Source organism: Lissotriton vulgaris, chromosome 1_1 (assembly GCF_964263255.1).
Source record: "Lissotriton vulgaris chromosome 1_1, aLisVul1.2, whole genome shotgun sequence".
In the NCBI taxonomy this organism is placed as follows: domain Eukaryota; kingdom Metazoa; phylum Chordata; class Amphibia; order Caudata; family Salamandridae; genus Lissotriton; species Lissotriton vulgaris.
The window spans coordinates 1,851,493,107-1,851,512,393 of NC_141685.1; positions in this window are offsets into that span (position 1 = coordinate 1,851,493,107).

Consider the following 19,287-nt stretch of genomic DNA (forward strand, 5'->3'; position numbering starts at 1 on the left):
GCTCCCTGGCGCATAATGGAGGTACCTGGTGAGCTAGTTGGCCGCCAGGGGACCTAATTCACCAACTAAAAACGTGCCACGGGCGCGTTAAGCACATTGGTGAAGGTAGGGGGCGGGGCCTGAGGTGATATGTGTGGAAACATGCCCTATGGAGCATTTTAAGTTGGGGAATTAATTTCTCTTCAATACAGAGGTCCCCAGGGGGCCAACTAGCCCACCATGTACCTCCACTAAGCGCCAAGGAGCTGTGTTGCAGAGTGTTATAAAAAGGGACGTGGCCTCTGAACGCCTCTCTGCAACACAGCTCCCCGGCGGTAAATATATGGGTTAGTAACCAAACTATGTGAATGTGTGTATCAATGTCTCTGTTGTTGTATAACCTGCTGCATCAATTGGTCACTATCTACATGAATGTCTATATTAGTTGGCTGAGTATTTGTAAGGGAGACTGAGTATCTGTGGTTGGGTGGGAGAGTTGTAACTCTATGCATACATGTGTGAATGGTTGATTGTCTAGGCATACAGGTTTAGGAGTGCTTATGGAAACAGTTGTTTAGGTGTCCGAGTGTGTTTATTTGTGTGTTGGTAAGTGAATATATGTGTCAGTGGTACATCTCCAATAAAGTAGAAAAATAGCAGGCATTGTATATGAGAGTTGGTGTATATAAATAAGTATACGTAAGTCAGTGATTGTGAGAGTGAATGAATGAGTGTATAATTGTAATAGTGATTTTTTAACATACTATGATTTACTATGTGTATGTATAAATCAGTTGTGTGTATAACTGTGTAGGTGAGTAAATGTAAGTGTGATTGATTCTTTTCATGAGTGAGTAGCAGCACTGCATAATCAACTAGGATGACTGCTGATGTGTCAATGTCTATATCGGTGTATGAGTATACTTGATAGTGTTACCATTGATCAGTGACTGCATGTATAAGTGATTCTGTGGGGGAATGGACAGTTGTGTGTGTAGACTTAGGAATCAGTGAGTGCGTATGTAGTAACTGGCATGTGTGTGTCACTGCTTTCAAATATGGTACTCTGTATTTTATAGTGAGTGATCAAAGGTTATACTAGTGTGTGATGAGGTGTATCAGATTGTCACATGGATGATGTCATCAGTGATGTCATTTGAGTTGTCATCAGTGATGTCACTTACCATGTCATGAATGATTCGAAAGTTAGAAGGGGGAGTAAAGCAGTCCCAATCCCTTACCGGCCATATTATTGAGTAAAATACACAGCAGATATTTGTCCTTGATAGTGAGTGACCCCCCATCCCACTGGTGAGAGAGAAAATTCCAAGGTAGGTCAGGACGAATATAAATAATCGTAATTTTGATTGTGGAAATAATTCCCAGACTCGGCTTGTTGTTTGCAGTGTTTTAGATACAAGTGAAAGAGCTCCTTTGTAGGAGAATTATTTGAAAAAGGCAGTCAACACGTGTTTTGCCCCTTTACAATGCCATCTGGCCTGGAGCTTCATCAGGCCTGTGTGTGTGTTTATCCAAGATAATACATTTGGGTCAGTGTGGGTTGACGGAAGAGACATTCAAAATACATAAATGTATTTGAAGAAAGTGCAGTATGTACAGTGCAGTACAATACAACATTTTTTTAATATGTACCAAGAACGTGCAATATGTACAGTGTAAGAGAATACAAAAATATCAATATATACATATATATGGAGACAAATTTAGTTGAAGGTAAATCATGTATAATTGATGGTGGGCACGACCATCACAAGTTAAGGTAATATCGTCCCATTCCTTATGCCAAAATGTAAATGTGTGGAAAGCATAATTTCATTATGGCAATTAGGTCATGATCCATATCAAGGAATAGTAGAAGATTCAGTAAAACCCTAAAAAGAAATACAAATTGGTCATATAACATCAAGTTTTGCCGCAAATGTCAACGAATAAAAATATTATCAGCAGGCATGCCAAGGAAAATAGATAAATTGCAGGATCACATTGAGTATCAACAAAAACAAATAAATAAAATTGTGAATATATTTACATTCAGTCAGGGGGAAACCGGCCCAGAAGATGATGAAGGAAGGGGAAAACAGGAAAAAGCAAGTCAGACAGAGTCAGATATATTAGCATGGAGATATTATGATCCGGTGAGCTGTGATGTGTAATTAAAAACGATGACCATGTCAGAGGCTAGAGGTTCGGTGCGTACTATGGGCCTAGGTGGAAAGCGGTGTGATTTATGGTGGTGGGGTGATTTAAAGAGCTCAAGACCAGGGTCTCCAGGGTCCCTGGTGAGGTAATCCGAAGTTATAGTTGGTGGGTCTATTACAGAAGATTGTGCGCGGTGAGTCCCGTGAAGTTTAATTGAGACACAACGTGATCGGGTGGGAGAATTGAGGCAGTCGTGGGTGGTATTAGGAGCTTACCGTAATGTTAAATAGATGGGCCAATACTTGTCCTGGCCTATTGCAATCAAAATTCTTAATCTAAAATAACAAGAAGTCACTGTTACAATCCATTTGAGAGCTGCATTATTTGCACGTAGGTAGGGGTCCCTGTGAATTTTTTACTACGCTTACCTTTCAGTCCGAGCATCAATGCCAGAGTGTACTCGGTCTTCGCAAACGCCAGCATCAGCCTCGCATTGCGCGAGCCCCTACATAAATTTAACCTGCAGAGAGCACTTCCGGCTCAGATGGAGATCTGCTTCCTCTCTGTGGAGACAGACTCTGAGGGTGCTATATTGGAATGATGCTGGTTCCACATTCATTGTGAATACCGGGTGATTTTTGTAGTATGAAATGGAAAATAAATCCAACGACATAGAAGCTTTCCTCTTCTTATCGAAAAACATCGTTGTCATATGTGCTTATCTACTGAGTTTGATTAGATAGACATCCATTATTAAGGGCTAATGTGTGTATCTATATTGGTGTATTGGTTGCAATGGGGAAAAAAATGGCCATGCAAGATGTACGATTGGTCAAGAAAGAAAAAAGAAAAAGAAACAAGAGAGGAGATACAAGGAGAGATATTAAGGGAGGATGAATCGGAGGATATACACATAGAAATATTGGATTTTCTACAATTCAAGTAGTCTTGTGTAATTCTACTTTTTTCAACGCGTTGATGCAATAGGATGTATTTACCACATATCATCATTAATGGCTAACATAATGTGCCAATATATAGTAGGATGTGATCACTGATGTTGTTTAGTCCATTTATAATGATTGATTGTTCTTAAATGTCGCATTAATTGTTGGACGAGTGATGAGCAGAGGTTAGTTGGACTCACTCATCGCCTAGCCACACTTGTATCTCGGCATCTTTATTCAGGCCCAGTTTCCCTGTGCTGAAGGAGAGGATAAGTTCACATTCCCTTCTCCTGAATCCGAGTTCCCGGTTGCCTCCTCGTTTGGTCTGATGTATTATTTCTACACCGAAGAAGGTGAACTCTTTCTTTTGTGGGTGTGCCTGATGAAAATGTTCTGTCAGTAGAAGGCCTGTGCTGTACATATGGATGTTTCTGTTGTGTTCTTGGATGCGGGTTCATAATGGCCAGGTTGTGCTTCCAATATAGGCTTTGTTGCATGGACAAAATATAACGTAAATGACAAATTTACTGTTACAATCAATCCACTCTTTGATGGTGAAATTTTTCTCTTGCTGCATTGGTACTTGAGTAGTTTTGTTTTTGCTGATTTTACAGATGCTACAGATGCGGCAGGTGTGGAATCCCGCTGGTCTGTCTAGAAATATGGATTTGTGTTTGCTCGTGTCAGTAAACTCGGAGCGGCACAGCATTCTTTTTGAATTCGGAGCTCTTCTGAAAGTCATTTTGGGGTACTCTTTGAGATGTTCACTTAGACTTGGGGTGTGTTGAAGAAGATGCCAGTGGCGTTTCAAACTTTTTCTTATATGTTGGTGTCCATTGTGATAACTTGTGATGAAACGGATTTCTGTATTTCCTTCCTTGATCTTTTTGAGTTGCAGAGTGTTTTTCCCTTTCCATTTTGGAGACTGTTGTCAGGGTATTTTCCGGGGTGCTGCGGTTGTATCCTCGCTGTTCCAGTGGAGATAACACCTCCTTCCCCTTGTCCAACAATACTTTCTCCTCACTGCAATTCCTGCGAGTTCATAGCAGTTCTCCCTTAGGTATGTTCTGATGCCCGGACTGAAAGGTAATTGCGGGAAAGAATTAACAGGGATCCCTACCTACGTGCAAATAAGGCTGCGCCCGAATGGAGTGTAACAGTGACTTCTCGTTATTTTAGATTAAGAATTATGATTGCAATTGGCCTGGACTAGTTTTGGCCCATCTATTTAAGATTACGGTAAGCTCCTAATACCACCCACGACCGCCTAGTCTCCCACCCGATCACGTTGTGTCCTAATTAAACTTCACGGGACTCATCGCGCACAATCTCCTATAATAGACCCTCCGAATATAACTTCGAATTACCTTACCAGGGACCCTGGTCTTAATCTCTTGAAATCACACCACCACCATAAATCACGCCGCCTTCCACCTAGACTTATAGTACACACCGAACCTTTAGCCACTGACAGTCATCGTTTTTAATTACACATCACAGCTCACCGGATCGTAATAGCTCCATGCTAATATATCGGACTCAGTCTTACTTGCTTTTTCCTGTTTTTCCCTTCCTGAATGTAAATATAGTCGCAATTCTATTCATTTGTTTTTGCGGATACTCAATGTGATCCTGCAATGTATCTATTTTCCTTGACATGCCTGCTGATATTTTTACGAGTGGACATTTGCGACTCAAAACTTGATTTTATATGACCAATTTGTGTTTCTTTTTACGGATTACTGATCTTCCACTATTCCTTGATATGGATCATGACCTAATTGCCATAATGAAATTATGCTTTCCACACATTTACATTTTCTCATAATGAATGGGACAATATTACCTTAACTTGTGAGGGTCTTACCCAAAATCAATGATACATGATTTACCTTTAACTAAATTTGTCTCCATATATATGTATATATTGATGTTTTTGTATTCGCCTACACTGTACATACTGCACGTTCTTGGTACATATTAAAATTTTTTGTGTTATACTACATTGTACATACTGCACTTTCTTGGAATACATTCATGTATTTTTAATGTGTCTTCCGTCAACCCACACTGATCCAAATGTATTATCTTGTATCAACACACACACAGCCCTGATGAAGCCCCAGGCCATATGGCCTTGTAAGGGGGCGAAACACGTGTTGGCTGCCTTTTTCGAATAATCCTTGTACAATAGAGCTCTTTTACTTGTATATAAAACACTGCAAACAACAAGCCGAGTCTGAGAATTTTTTCCATGATCAAAATGACAATTATTTATATTTGTCCAGACCTACCATGGAATCATGTCATGAATGATGTAATATGTGACATCATCAGCAGTGCATTGCGGGCACGTGAGTTATAGTTAGCACAACTAACTATAACGGAGGAAAGTCTATGGTTTTGTACGAGTGAAATGTCCAGCTAACTAACACTCATGAAACCTATGGTTTTTTCAGTGAATTTCAAAGATTTTTCAAATGCTAATTCCTAACCATAACGTCTCTGAAACGTAAGTTTTTTTCAGTGAAAAAAAAATTATATATATATATATATATATATATATACAGATTTAAATAACCAACGGTTACATGGATATTATGGTTAGGCTCAGATTTCACTCATACAAACCAGTAAAATTCAGCAGTTGTACTTACCTCAGCTAACTATAACTCATGGCCCCATAATGAACTGCGTAGGACCTCACCTATTACCTCACTTATGACATGATCAGTTACATCACTGATGCCATCTCCAATGCCATCCCTAATGCAACTATAACTATCTACTGGCGATCACCAGTAGTTAACATATATATGTACATATAAATGTACATGTATATATGTGCATATTACCTACCGCGGTCGCCAGTAGGTAGTTATAGTTAAGATCTTGTTTCCATATGAAAAGCATTTTTTTGCTTTGCTAATATCTTTGGCGTCATTTGAGGAAGTCAGGTCAGCTTCTGTGTTCAAAGTTTCGGGGTGATTCATCAAGCAGGGGCCGAGAAAATGAGGGGGTCTCAACTGGGGATATGGAGGATCCTTAAACCCTACCGATCTCACCCCTGCAATCTGATTGGCTGCCAACACTTCAAACCAGGAAGTGTTGGTAGCCTTCTTGTGACTTGATTGAACGAGTTACATGAAAAAAGGTTAAAAAGCGTGTAAACACAAGAAAGGGAGGCAAGGTAGAAACACCCTGACCCCTAGGCCTGTTTGCCCCAAAAAACATTTTTAAACAAATTCCACAGACTCTTCAAATGGACGACAAATAAAAAATACTGGACAAATCATCTGGGGCTACTTTTCCTTTTAAGGTCCAATACGAACATTAATCAAACGCATATTGAGTCAGGAACTTCAACAATAATATGCCAAAATAGCAACATAATGTTTCATCCGTGAAGAAAATAATAAAATGAATATTTAGAATGGTGCCTGAATCAACACCTTTAGCTAAACAGAAAAAAATCTTTATTTACGACCGTTCTAAGGTATCTTACTTCATAATAATTTATTGGAAAGAACAGATTTATTGCATTTCTTATATAGCGCCAGAATCGACCCCCGAAGGGGTATCTCCGCGCTTGCCTTGGGAACCCGTCCTGGCTTTTCCCTGTGAGATAGCCCCTACAGGGCATCCCCAAGGTGAAAGCCAGGCAACCCGCCGCAGGGGGGCCGTTGTGGAGATTAAGCCAGCTTAATGCCCAGAGTTGCATAGTGTGAACCCATGATTAGGTCAGGCACCGAAGCGAGAATTATCGAGTCCGTGGACATTTGAGCTCAACACCCTGCCGCGTCGGGAATCGAACCCTGGTCCCGGGTCTGACCTCTGCTTCAGGGTCTGCCTGCTCTAACCAGTGAGCCACACTTCTCCACACTGAATGACTTACTGACATTGTTTGACAAATCTTTACGAAATTGTTAAAACTAGTTTGCCGCTAACTTCAGCTGCTGCCTTGAAAGTTTTGAGGTGAATTATCAAGCAGGGGTCAAGAAAAAGAGAGAGGTTAAAAGCGTTTTCCCAATGCACTTCTCATTGGGAATTTAGATATGACCACAGCCCGAATGGCTGAACAGAAGTACACCAATTTTGCCAGAAAGCTAGATATTGGTCTAGAAACAGTGCTTTTTGTCATTTGGTGTAAATACGTTCAGTAGTTTTTGAGATTTCCAAGCAAATACAAATATATATGTCTAGGGACTTTGAGCCATCGCAGAGGAATTGTGGATTTACATGCCACCAGTATTGCTATGATTATCAGGGAATGGATCCTGGCTGTGAAAATTCATATTAAATGAATTAGAAGGGGTAAGTGTAGAGGTACCCTGAGCTCATGGACAATATAGGGGTCTGTGAGGTTCCTGTGAAGGGGAAGGAAAAAGGCCTGATTTTTTTTATTTTCACGTGGGAGGAATCACAGAGATCCTCAGAACAACCCCCATGTAAGTTTGTGGCGGATCTGCAAATTTGGCTGTAAAACAATATATATATATATATATATATATATATATATATATATATATATATATCCACACAAAGAGATGTGCCTGTTGTAGAAGAAGCCACAATTCAGGTGAATATTACCAGGGAATTTCTTTATTGCAGAAAGCCACTCGAAGAAAAGGCACCAGCTCACACAAAATGAATGTCCAGCCCTACGCGTTTCATGTTAAACAACACTTCCTCAGGGGCTATGGGCTTCGAAGTCAGAGGGAGACATTTTCCGGCGGCATCTTAAGTGTTCCATTTACGCCGCCTCAGTGGGCGTGGCCTTCACGATGGCCTCCTGGTAAATGTAGTGCTCGTCATATTTCCCTCGTGGGCAGCCTCACATCCTGCTTCAAAATATGCGCTTGTTATCCAAGTGGATTGGTGGCTGTGAGCAAAGTCTTTCAAGTTGCATGATTAACTTATCCAATACTGGCACCTGTTACCAACGCAGGTTCGCCGTGTGACGGACTTGCAGGGATGCTAAAAAGCACCGGGGCACTCTTCCGCGGCTCAGGCACAAGCCGCAAAACATCCACACAAAGAGATGTGCCTGTTGTAGAAGAAGCCACAATTCAGGTGAATATTACCAGGGAATTTCTTTATTGCAGAAAGCCACTCGAAGAAAAGGCACCAGCTCACACAAAATGAATGTCCAGCCCTACGCGGTTCAAGTTAAACAACACTTCCTCAGGGGCTATGGGCTTCGAAGTCAGAGGGAGGCTTTTTCCGGCGGAATTTTAAGTGTTCCATTTACCACGCCACAGTGGGCGTGGCCATCACGTAATTAAAAACAAACATCCTGCCGTCACTTTACAATTATTATCCAATAATAATACATTTAAGTTGTCTCTCATAATTAATACATTAATGCTTATATATAATTTTGTCAACAGGCAATTATTTCCATGTTAAACAATCTAGGAAAGATCAACGTTTGTGCATCTTGCCCCATTCTTAATTCTGTCTATTAAAGATAGACATACAAATGATAATTCATTCAATTCATACTTCATTGAATGTAATAAAGTGCCAAGTTGCTACAGTACTATAAAGTTAAAGTGACTAGTACTGAAAGTGACTAGTGCCTATCTAGTGCAAATAGTAAGTGGATACCTGAAAGGAGATTCTCTAAGATTATTGATACTATACAAGTTCTATTTATTTTATTTTATTTCAGGATACTCTTGGATTTTCAGTGGAGTGTGCAATAAGACAAAGAGGAAAAAGGGGACAAGGAGTACTTAAAACCAATATAAATAAGCACCACCCATCGACATACCTAAAACAACTGATTAAAAAGACACAGATAAAAAACCACCCACTATGTCTTAAAACCAATCATAAAAGGCAGCTCACTGGAAATACCCACACATAGAGGGTTCCAAAAAGATATCATCTAATTTACCCTTTAAGAACTAATCTCTCTATCTATTCAACAAATTCATTAAAATATACATGGTTTACAATGTTCTAAGCATGGACAAGGTAAGGTTCCTTAATGTATAGGGCAAGGGACTGAACTACATAATAGCAGAGGCAACCTCCATTTTTAAACCTATTCACAAATATGTATGAAGGTCCTCCGTTGTATTTAAACCTCCCGGCCATTTACAATCGAACTCCAATATGTAGTTTGTTTCTAGTCGACGTAAACGGGCCTCGCTATCTCCTCCTCTCTTTGTTAGAGGGATTGCTTCAATTGCAAACTATCAGAGGAATTGGGGTTCACAGTTATGCACACTCTGAAAATGTCTTACAACTGGGTAGTTCTGATCTTTATTGATGATCGCCCTTAGATGTTGTAAAATAAGCTTGTGTACTGCCAGTTTGGTACTACCTACATACTTTAGACGGCATTCACATTCCAGGACATACACACAATATTCTGTCTTGCATGTAAGATGTTGTTTAATTTCCCTGGAAATATCAGAGAACGCCGTCCTGTAGTCTTGGTATTAGTACCAAACTGACAGGCCCTACAGGTTAAACATTTATAAAAACTCTTTCTGGAGGACAGCCAGGTTTCCTTTCTAAAACTCTCCTGATTGTTCCTAGACAACATGTTGCCCATACTCTTGGCTTTGCGGAAAGTGATTGCTGGATTTGGGGGCATTAGGTCACCAATCACAAGATCCTCCAGGATAGAAGTACCAATTTCGTCTTATGATGCTTCTCAAATCCTTTTCCTGTTTAGAGTATGTCAGAATCAGTCTAGTCGGCTCCTCCTTAACATTTTGCACTCCTTGTTCCTTTTTGGGTTTATATTGAAGGAGTTCATCCCGAGGTTTTAATTGGGATTTTTTCATGGCGGCCGTCCCAACTCTATGGCTGTACCTTCTATCTAAAAACCTAGCAAGGCTTTCCATTTGCTTTTCCTTCGCATCTAATGGATCACTACCTATACGTCGGATGCGAAGCATCTCCCCATATGGTATACTTTTTATTAGGTGTGGGGGATGAGCACTTGTAGCGTGTAATAATGTGTTGCCAGCCGTGGGTTTTCTAAAAAAAGGTAGTTAGTTGTTAAAACATTATTTTGTATTAAAACCTGTACATCTAAAAATGTCACAGAGTGCCTGCTGATATCAAAAGTAAAATTAAGATTTAAATCATTACAATTAATATCTTCCATAAATTCTTGCACACTTTCGTCCGATCCACACCAAATAATAAATAAATCATCAATAAAACGCATCCAGGAGACTATGTTTTGTGTGCAGATGTCTGCATAATTGCGCCTGAGGACCAGTTCCTCCCACCAGCCCATAAAAAGACAGGCATAGCTCGGGGAGAAACTGGCCCCATAGCTACACCTTGCACTTGTTGATAAAACTGGCCATTAAACAGAAAATAATTATTTTTAAGCAAAAAGACAACATTTCTAGTAACATCCTAGTATGTTTAGCATATTCAATTGGTCTTTTACTGAGAAAATATTCCACAGCCCGTAGCTAATCTCTATGTCTAATACATGTATAGAGTGAGCTGATGTCCATCGTTACTAGAAATAGATCAGTACTCCATGGCAAATCCTTAATTTTAACAAGAAAATCACAGGTGTCTTGTACATAAGAGTTTAGCTCTTTCATATGGGCCTGTAAAAAGTAATCAATATATTTGGAGAGGTTTTTCAATTGGTCTTCCCGGTGGCGCAGTTAAACTCTTGTGGACCTTAGGTATAAAATAAATATAAGGTACAAAGGGATGTTCCTTCTTAACAAATTTATATTCATCCCAACTTAGTTGGCCCAAACCTTTCCAAGCTAACAGGCTTCTAAACAATGTCTCTTGGGTTGCTTTGTATTTCAATGGAGTACTTTTTCTATAACAGGTGACATTATTTAATTGGCTGTATGCTTCTTTTAAATAATCTGTTACTGGTCCGAATTTCGTATAATCAAGTCTGCCTTCTGTAATTTGGAAATCAATTGATAATATTTTCTTTCTTGATGCGTATATTTTTTCTTTGTTCTATTGTTGGCATGGGTCAATTTTTTGATTTGTCTCACCACATGTTCACTAAAAGTATACAGACCATCATGTGAAGACAAAGGGATAAATTTTGACTTTGGCCTAAAAGGGGTTTCTGTTTTTTGTTGCCCCAACACATTTGATGCTTCCTGCGTACTAGTCTCCTCTCCTGAGGCTAGTTGACACAAATGTTTATACAGATGTAAATCAGAGACCATAAGTCGTAGAGCATCATTGGTGTTAGGAAAAAAAAATTGTTCCACTAAGGATTTTTGCAGGTGTAGTTTAAGTTTTAGCTTTCGGATAAATTGATATACGTCAGCTCTTGTTCTGGTATATTGGAAATTTGATTCTGGACAAAAACTTAAGCCCAAGCTGAGCAGCTGTCTTTCTTCTTCTGATAGATCAATATTAAACAGGTTGATAATTGATTTAGTTTCCTGGGTTTCTGATACACTCCTAGGAATTAATTTTGCATTGCCATCGGTTGTTAGTTCCTCCGGGGACGACCCTGACCCCGCTTCTTTTGCTCTCCATTGTTTGCGGGCCGTGCGTCTCCCCCTTAAATATATATATATACGCACTCAAAGACCCACTTAGACACTAGTATGCCTACTCAAAGACCAACTCACACATCTATTCACAGGTCCACTCACACACCGACTCAGAAACTGACACACCCATACAAACCCTCTCAGACACTCACATCCACTTACAGACATACTTGTACAATCACTCACATACCCACTTACAGACCCATATACTCACACACCCACTCACAAACCCACTCAGACATGTATACACCCACTCACTGACCCTCTCAGACACTCTTAAGTCTGCTTAGACTCACTCACACCCACTCACAAACACACTCAGACACACCCACTCACAGACCAGTTTAGACACTCACATTCACTGACAGACCCACTAGACAATCTCATACCCACTCACAGACCCACTCAGACACTCTTACACCCACTAACACACCCACGCAGACACTCACAGCCCCAGTGAGATGCTTACACACCTACTCACAGATTTACACAATTACATACCTACTCAGACGCAGTCATACACCCATGCAGACTCACTCAGACTAACACACACCCTCACAGATGTACTTAGACACTCACACACCCACTCACTCATGCACCAGACTCACACATTCACTCACAGACCCACTCAATCTCATACCCACGCACAGACCCACCCAGACACTCACACACCCACTCAGACCCAGTGAGATGCTTACACACCTGCTCATAGATTCACACAATTACATACCTACTCAGAGACCCACACAGACACTCCTACTGAAGAAACAAAATCTTCATTCTCAGGGGTCTTACTAATAGAATAAAGAACTTGGCACAGAAGCTGAAATAAAAAGACATCTTTATTATGTGAGATTACGTCACCCAGAAGCATTAGCAACTGAATGAGGCAGTCTGAGGAATACAGAAAACAGAGGCCTTATATATGCTTAGGGTTACAAAACTCAGCATAAAAGTAAGGGGCAGTCCTAGCTTTTGCAAGCATGCAAAATGCCTAACATAGACATGCAAGATCTGGCAAACATTAGCTATTAGGAAAACATTCAAAACAAAGAATCATGTAACCAGAACATCCCCCTTGAGTCGTGTCTTTGCCCGATCCCATAAGTCAATCAATGACAGCACCTATAGTTCAATCAGTAATGGCAAAACATGTTTGCGTGCTTCAAAGGGAAGGTTTGTGGAATAGGAAAACACAGGGAGAGAATAGCGAAGGCCAAAAGATAAGATACAGCACAAGAAGAATACTAAAGGCTAACAGATAGTTGATATAGGGATTAGGTGGTCCAGGCAAGAATTAGTTTAGGCCAGCTGGTGTCTGAGATGAGTTTCAAGACAAGGACAGAGGGGATTTCAACACATTGCAGTCCAAAAGGGCAGAGACACTTCGTGAATCATGCAGCCTGTTTAAAGGCAACACAAAATGGAGTTTGAATGTAAAATGGAGTCAAAATTAAAGAATCATACACTCACTCACAGAGCAACTCAGACACTTACACACCCACTCACAGATTCACTTAGACACTCACACACCCACTCATGCACCACTCAGATCCTCATACACCCACTCACAGACCCAAACATCCACTCATACCAGTTCAGTCCCCACAGCGATCCTAAGTTGGGATCCAGTGATACCAGACCTCCCACAAGCTTTGAAAGTAAACCTGCAGCCTTTACTTGAAGGGTCCCCCTGACCACGACTGAAGGCATTAAGACAACTGCTCCCTTGACTGAAGCATTCCAGGAAGTCCGACCAAGTCTGTCCGAATGACGGCGAGCGATCACAGACTAAGGAAACCGACGCCTAAGACACATAAGCCCTCAAGCCCTTCCTTGCTTTGGGTGGCCCACCCGACGGTATCCAAGCATCCTCCCAGATCCTCAATCGCCTTCCATGTCGTTGGTCGCTTCCATGAAGTCCTTCAAAACGAGCCTGCAACTTTCAGAAAGTGACTGTCTCCAATGAGAAGCTCAGGGATCACAACATTTGCTTTACCTCCTGCACACGGCCGCCACAGTGCCGCTGGTGGTGCAGTTCTTGTGTCAGTCGTTGGCCCCTGCAGTACCGGCCGCAACCTCAGGAGCTTTGCTTCCACACTCGTTGGCTAACATTGGGCCCCTGCACTCTGCACCCAGCCACCCTAGTGGTGTAACTAGAGTGTCTACTTGGACCTTGGGGAACCTTTGTCCTTACCTGGAAACCTCAGCCTTGTAAGTCCAATACTTAATTCTGCGTTTGATAACAATTTGTTCTCCCACAGGGACCCATAGAATTAGATTTTGGGTCTAGAAAGGGTTCTATGTAGAACTGCTAATGTATGGGGAAACGTGAGAACTATTGTAAGGTAAGCCAAAAGTAATCAAAGAGTATTTACTGTGCAATGCCAAGTATTCTGAAAAGTGGTATCAACCTGTATATGTTACAATTACAAGAACAACTGCATTTCCTTGAACAGTCATGTATTTTAAAGTACTTATTACCAACCTGTACCAAGTCTTGATTGGTTCTAGAAATAAACTATAAGTATACCTTTTTTATACTTACCTAATTGGTCTGGACTCGCTCTGAGTGTGACACATTAGCCTTAATTGAGTGAATACAATAAATGCTTGACAAACCCTCCTGATGAGCCCAACTGTTCGACCACACTACCACAAATACAGATGTAAGTGATTATCTAATTTAGCCTCTGCTATACCTCTGGGGATCCTCTGGACTCTGTGCTCATTATACCCAACTTTGGTATAGTATATGCAGAGCTAGCTTCCTATACCATATCTGTCACAAACCCCTCTTGCCTCCTCTGTGTAGTGGTCTAGCACACAGGACTCATGGGGCGGTACCCCTATGCACACTGTGGGCCCGATTAAATTAAAGTAAAGTTAGGACTCCTAACTTTAGGACTCCTAAACTGAGAAAAATCCTAACTTTAAGACTTTCGGTCTACACAGAAGGCATTTAGGAGTCCTAAAGTTAAGAGTCCTAACTTTGCTACTCCTAAAGTGAGAAAAATCCTAACTTTAAGACTTTTGGTATTAACAGAAGGCATTTAGGAGTCCGAAAGTTAGGACTCCTAACTTCTGTGAATACTGAAATGGTAGTAAGTTTAGGATTTTTTCTTAAGTTAGTTCTGTGAATCGGGCCCATTGCCATCAAGACTGAAGTTTTCCCCATCCTCTTGATCCAGGTTTTTCCCAACTCCCTCATTACTGATGTTTCCCCAGCATCCCTCATAACTGCTGTTCAGACAACTCTCCCATGACTGATGTTTTACCAGCATTCCTCATGTTTCCCCCAACTTCTTTGTGGCTGATTTTTCAATGCATTCCTCATAACTGATGTTCCCCAAACTTCCTCATGCCTGTTTTCCAAGCATCCTTCATAACTGATGTTCCCTCAACTCCCTCATGACTGATGTGTTCCCAGCATCCCTCATAACTGATGTTCCCCAACTCCCTTTTAAGGAATATGCTACTTACCAGTATGCATCTGTTCTTGGCATGTAGGTCTGCTGACATTCATATCTGTGCATAGATCGCCGCCTAGTGTTGGGTCCGGATGATTGCACATTGTTGTCCTGGAAGAGTCTTCGCAGTATCACGAGATAGGTGGCTCCTCCCCTGGACTACAGTGCGCATGGGCATCCTCTCCATCCTCAGATTGTTTTTCGCCATTGTGGCAGAGATGGAGTGTAATACAGTAAGTGATGACCATGCCTGAGGATGATTCCGAGAGCTACAGCTGCGACAGGCACCGGGGAGGAGGGTGGGCGATATGAATGTCAGCAGCCCTACATGCCAAGAACAGATGCATACTGGTAAGTAGCATATTCCGTTTGAGGCATGTGGGCTGCTGAATTCATATCTGTGCATAGAATAAATAGCAGTTACCTCCTTATCGGCGGTTGCCCGTGCCAGCTGCAGCAGTCTGAAAGAGAGTTCTGAGAACAGCCTGTCCTACAGCCGCTTGCTGCTTGGAGTGTACATCTACGCAGTAGTGCTTGGTAAATGTATGTATGGTGGTCCATGTGGCTGCTCTACATATATCCTCTAGAGAAATGTTACCCAGGAAAGCCATGGATGCCCCTAGCTTGCGTGTGGAATGCGCTCTTGGGGGACCTGTTAAAGTGCGTTTAGCTTTTTGATAGCAGATTTGAATGCATTTAACTATCCACCTGGCTATACCTGATTTGGAAATAGGGTTGCCTTTATGTTGTGGAGAGAAGGCAACAAACAGTTGTTTAGTTTTGCGAAAGTTCTTTGTACTGTCGATGTAATACAGGAGAGCTCTTTTGACATCTAAGGTGTGCAGTGCTCTGTCTGCCACTGAGTCAGGGTTTGGACAGAAAACTGGCAGTTCAGTGTTTTGATTAATGTGGAACTGCGAGATTACCTTTGGCATGAACTTGGGGTTGGTGCGCAGCACCACCCTATTAGCATGAATTTTTAGGTATGGCTCTTGAATTGTGAGGGCTTGAAGCTCGCTGACTCTTCGCAGCGATGTGATGGCCATTAGAAAGGCCACTTTCCAAGAAAGAAACTGTATCTCACAAGAATGGAGAGGCTAAAAGGGGGGTCCCATGAGCCTGGTGAGAACGACATTTAGATTCCAGACAGGCGAAGGAGGGTGTCTGGGAGGGATCACTCTTTTAAGGCCCTCCAAAAAGGCTTTGATGGCAGGCACTCTGAAAAGTGAAAGGTGCTGTCTGTTCTGAAGATAAGCCGCTATAGCAGCCAAATGTATCCTGATGGAACTATATGCCAGGTTGCATTGGTACAGTTGCAGTAGGTAACATATGATGTTCTGCGTGGGTGCATCTAGCGGATTAATGTCATTGTTGGAACAGTAAATGACAAATCGTTTCCATTTGGCTGCATAGCACGCCCAGGTTATAGGCCGCCTTGCCTCCTTGATGATGTTCATACACTCAGGGGGCAAGTTGAGGTAGCCAAACTCTATGACTTCAGGAACCAAATCGCTAGGCTCAACTGTTGAGGATCTGGGTGCTGAATGTCTCCATGGCTCTGAGTGAGGAGGCTGGGAGTGAGGCGCGGCCGCTGCTCAGGTACCACTGAAAGTTCCAGGAACGTGGTGTACCAAGCCTGCCGTGCCCACGTTGGAGCAACCAGGATGAGCGTCATGGAGTGCTGCCGCAGTTTGCGCGCCACCAGCGGTATGAGTGGGGCTGGGGGAAAAGCGTACTCAAATCTGCCTGACCAGTTCATCCATATCGCATTGCCCTGAGACTGCGGGTGTGGGAACCTGGTGGCGAAGCTTTGGCATTTTGCGTTCTCTTTTGTGGCGGAGAGGTCGATCTCTGGATGACCCCACTGCTGGAAGTATGGCTGGAGTACCGAGGGGTGGATTTCCCACTCGTTCATCTGATGACTGTGCCTGCTGAGCAGGTCCGCCATCTGGTTGTCTACTCCCGGGAGATGCTCCGCCATGAGGAAGATGTTCCTCTGAATGGCCCACTTCCACATGCTCTGGGCTAGGTGAGATAGCTGCAGGGAGTGTGTGCCTCCCTGTTTCTGGATGTAATACATGGCAGTCATGTTGTCCGTCCGGATCAACACGACCTTGTTGCACAGGTGCAACTTGAACGCCTTCAGTGCCATGAAGATTGCCATCAGCTCTAACAGGTTGATATGCATCTTCTGCTGTTGTGTTGTCCATAGTCCCTGCACCGTGTAATGGAGGACATGCGCTCCCCAACCCTGGAGAGATGCGTCCGTCGTCAGCACTATCTGTGGGACAGGCTCTTGGAACGGTCGTCCCCTGCAAAGGTTTTGTGGATTCCACCAATGCAGAGAGTTGTAAGCACGACCGGTCACCAACACTAGGTCTTTTAGATGCCCATGAGCCTGGTTCCACTGTTGTGCCAAGCATTCTTGAAGGGGACGCATGTGCAGTCTCGCGTGCGGGACTATGAATATGCAGGATGCCATCATACCGATCAGTTGCATGAACACCTGCGCTGGGAGTGATTGTTGAGGCCTGAACCTCCGAATGAGCAGCTGCATGCTGTCGACCCTGGCAGAGTTTGGCTGCGCTGTCGCCGTCAGTGTTCAAGGTTGCCCCTAGGTACTGTCGCACATGGGCTGGCTGCAGGTGTGACTTTGTGTAGTTGAGTGAGAACCCCAGACTGTGAAGGAGGTGAATCGTGCGCGACATGTGGCTGGCACACTGCTGGGCTGACTTGGCCTGAACGAGCCAGTCTGGGGCAGTTGTGACCCCAAAAGGCAGAACTTTGAATTGGTAATGCTGATTGTTGATGGTGAACCTGAGATATTTCTTGTGACTTGGGTGAATGGGAATGTGGAAATATGCATCCTTGAGGTCCAGGGTTGCTAGGAGGTCGCCCTGACTGAGCAACGGCAGGACCTGCTGTAAGGTTAACATATGAAAGTGTTCTGAAAGGATGTATTGGTTGAGGGGTCTGAGGTCTAGAATGGGCCGCAGGGATCCGTCCTTTTTTGGGATCAAGAAGTACAGAGAGTACACCCCTGTACCTCGCTCTTCTGCAGGCACGAGTTCTATTGCCCCTTTTTGCAGCATGGAGAGTACTTCTTGCTGCAATAAGTGCGTGTGCTCTGAGGACATAGGACGGTGCCTTGGGGGTATGTTGGGGGGGTGGAGGTTAGTTCTAGACAATAGTCATAACGGATAAGTTGTCTCACCCACCTGTCCATGGTAATGCTTTCCCAGACTGGCAGGAACTGCTGGAGTCTTCCCCCGACAGGTGTTAGATGGTCGGGGGGCAGTGACAGGGCGTCACTGTTTGTTGGGGGCGGAGGATCTGGCGTTGTTATTGCCACGTCCTCTGCCTTTGGAGCTGTTCCCACGGTATCCACCCCTGGTATTCTTGGTGCAGGTGGATTGCGTGCTGCCTTTGGTGTACTGCGCCTGCTGCAAAGCCTGTCCCCTCGAGGCACCCCTATTACCGGAGTGACGAAAGGAACTGCCCCGAAACTGTTGAGATTGCAGAGCCCCCATGGATTTGGCTGTCTCAGTGTCTTTCTTTATTTTCTTAAGTGTTGTGTCTACCTCGGGACCAAAAAGGAAGTCGGGGTTAACCGGCTGATTGAGCAGAGTAGTTTGAATCTCGGGCTTGAAACCAGAGATGCGGAGCCATGCGTGACGTCTTAGCATCACACTAGTGTTTATGGCCCTAGCTGCTGTGTCTGCTGCGTCCAGTGCACACTTGATGGACGCATTAGAAATCAGTTTTCCTTCTTGTATAATCATCTCAGCTCCCTCCTTGTACATATCAGGCAGGTGTTGCAACAACTGTTCTAGGGTGTCGTAGTGTGCCCAGTCGTATCTAGCCAACAGGGCCTGTGTATTGGAAATCCTCCAAATATTTGCAGCCTGCGCTGCCACTCGTTTCCCTGACGCCTCTAGAATCTTCGATTCTTTGTCCGGAGGCGAAGCATCACCACTAGTTTGAGAATTCGCCCTCTTGCGGGCATTGGCCACTACAAGTGAGTCCAAGGGGAGCTGGCCTTTGATGTAGGTGGGGTCCACTGGAGCAGGCCTGTACTTTTTCTCAATACGTGGGTTATTAACCCTAGCTTTTGTGGGTTCCTTGAAGATGTCCGCAGCATGCTTGAGGACCCTTTTAAGCATAGGCAAAGTCTTAGTGGAACGTTCAGAGGTGGAGAAAGTGTCAAAC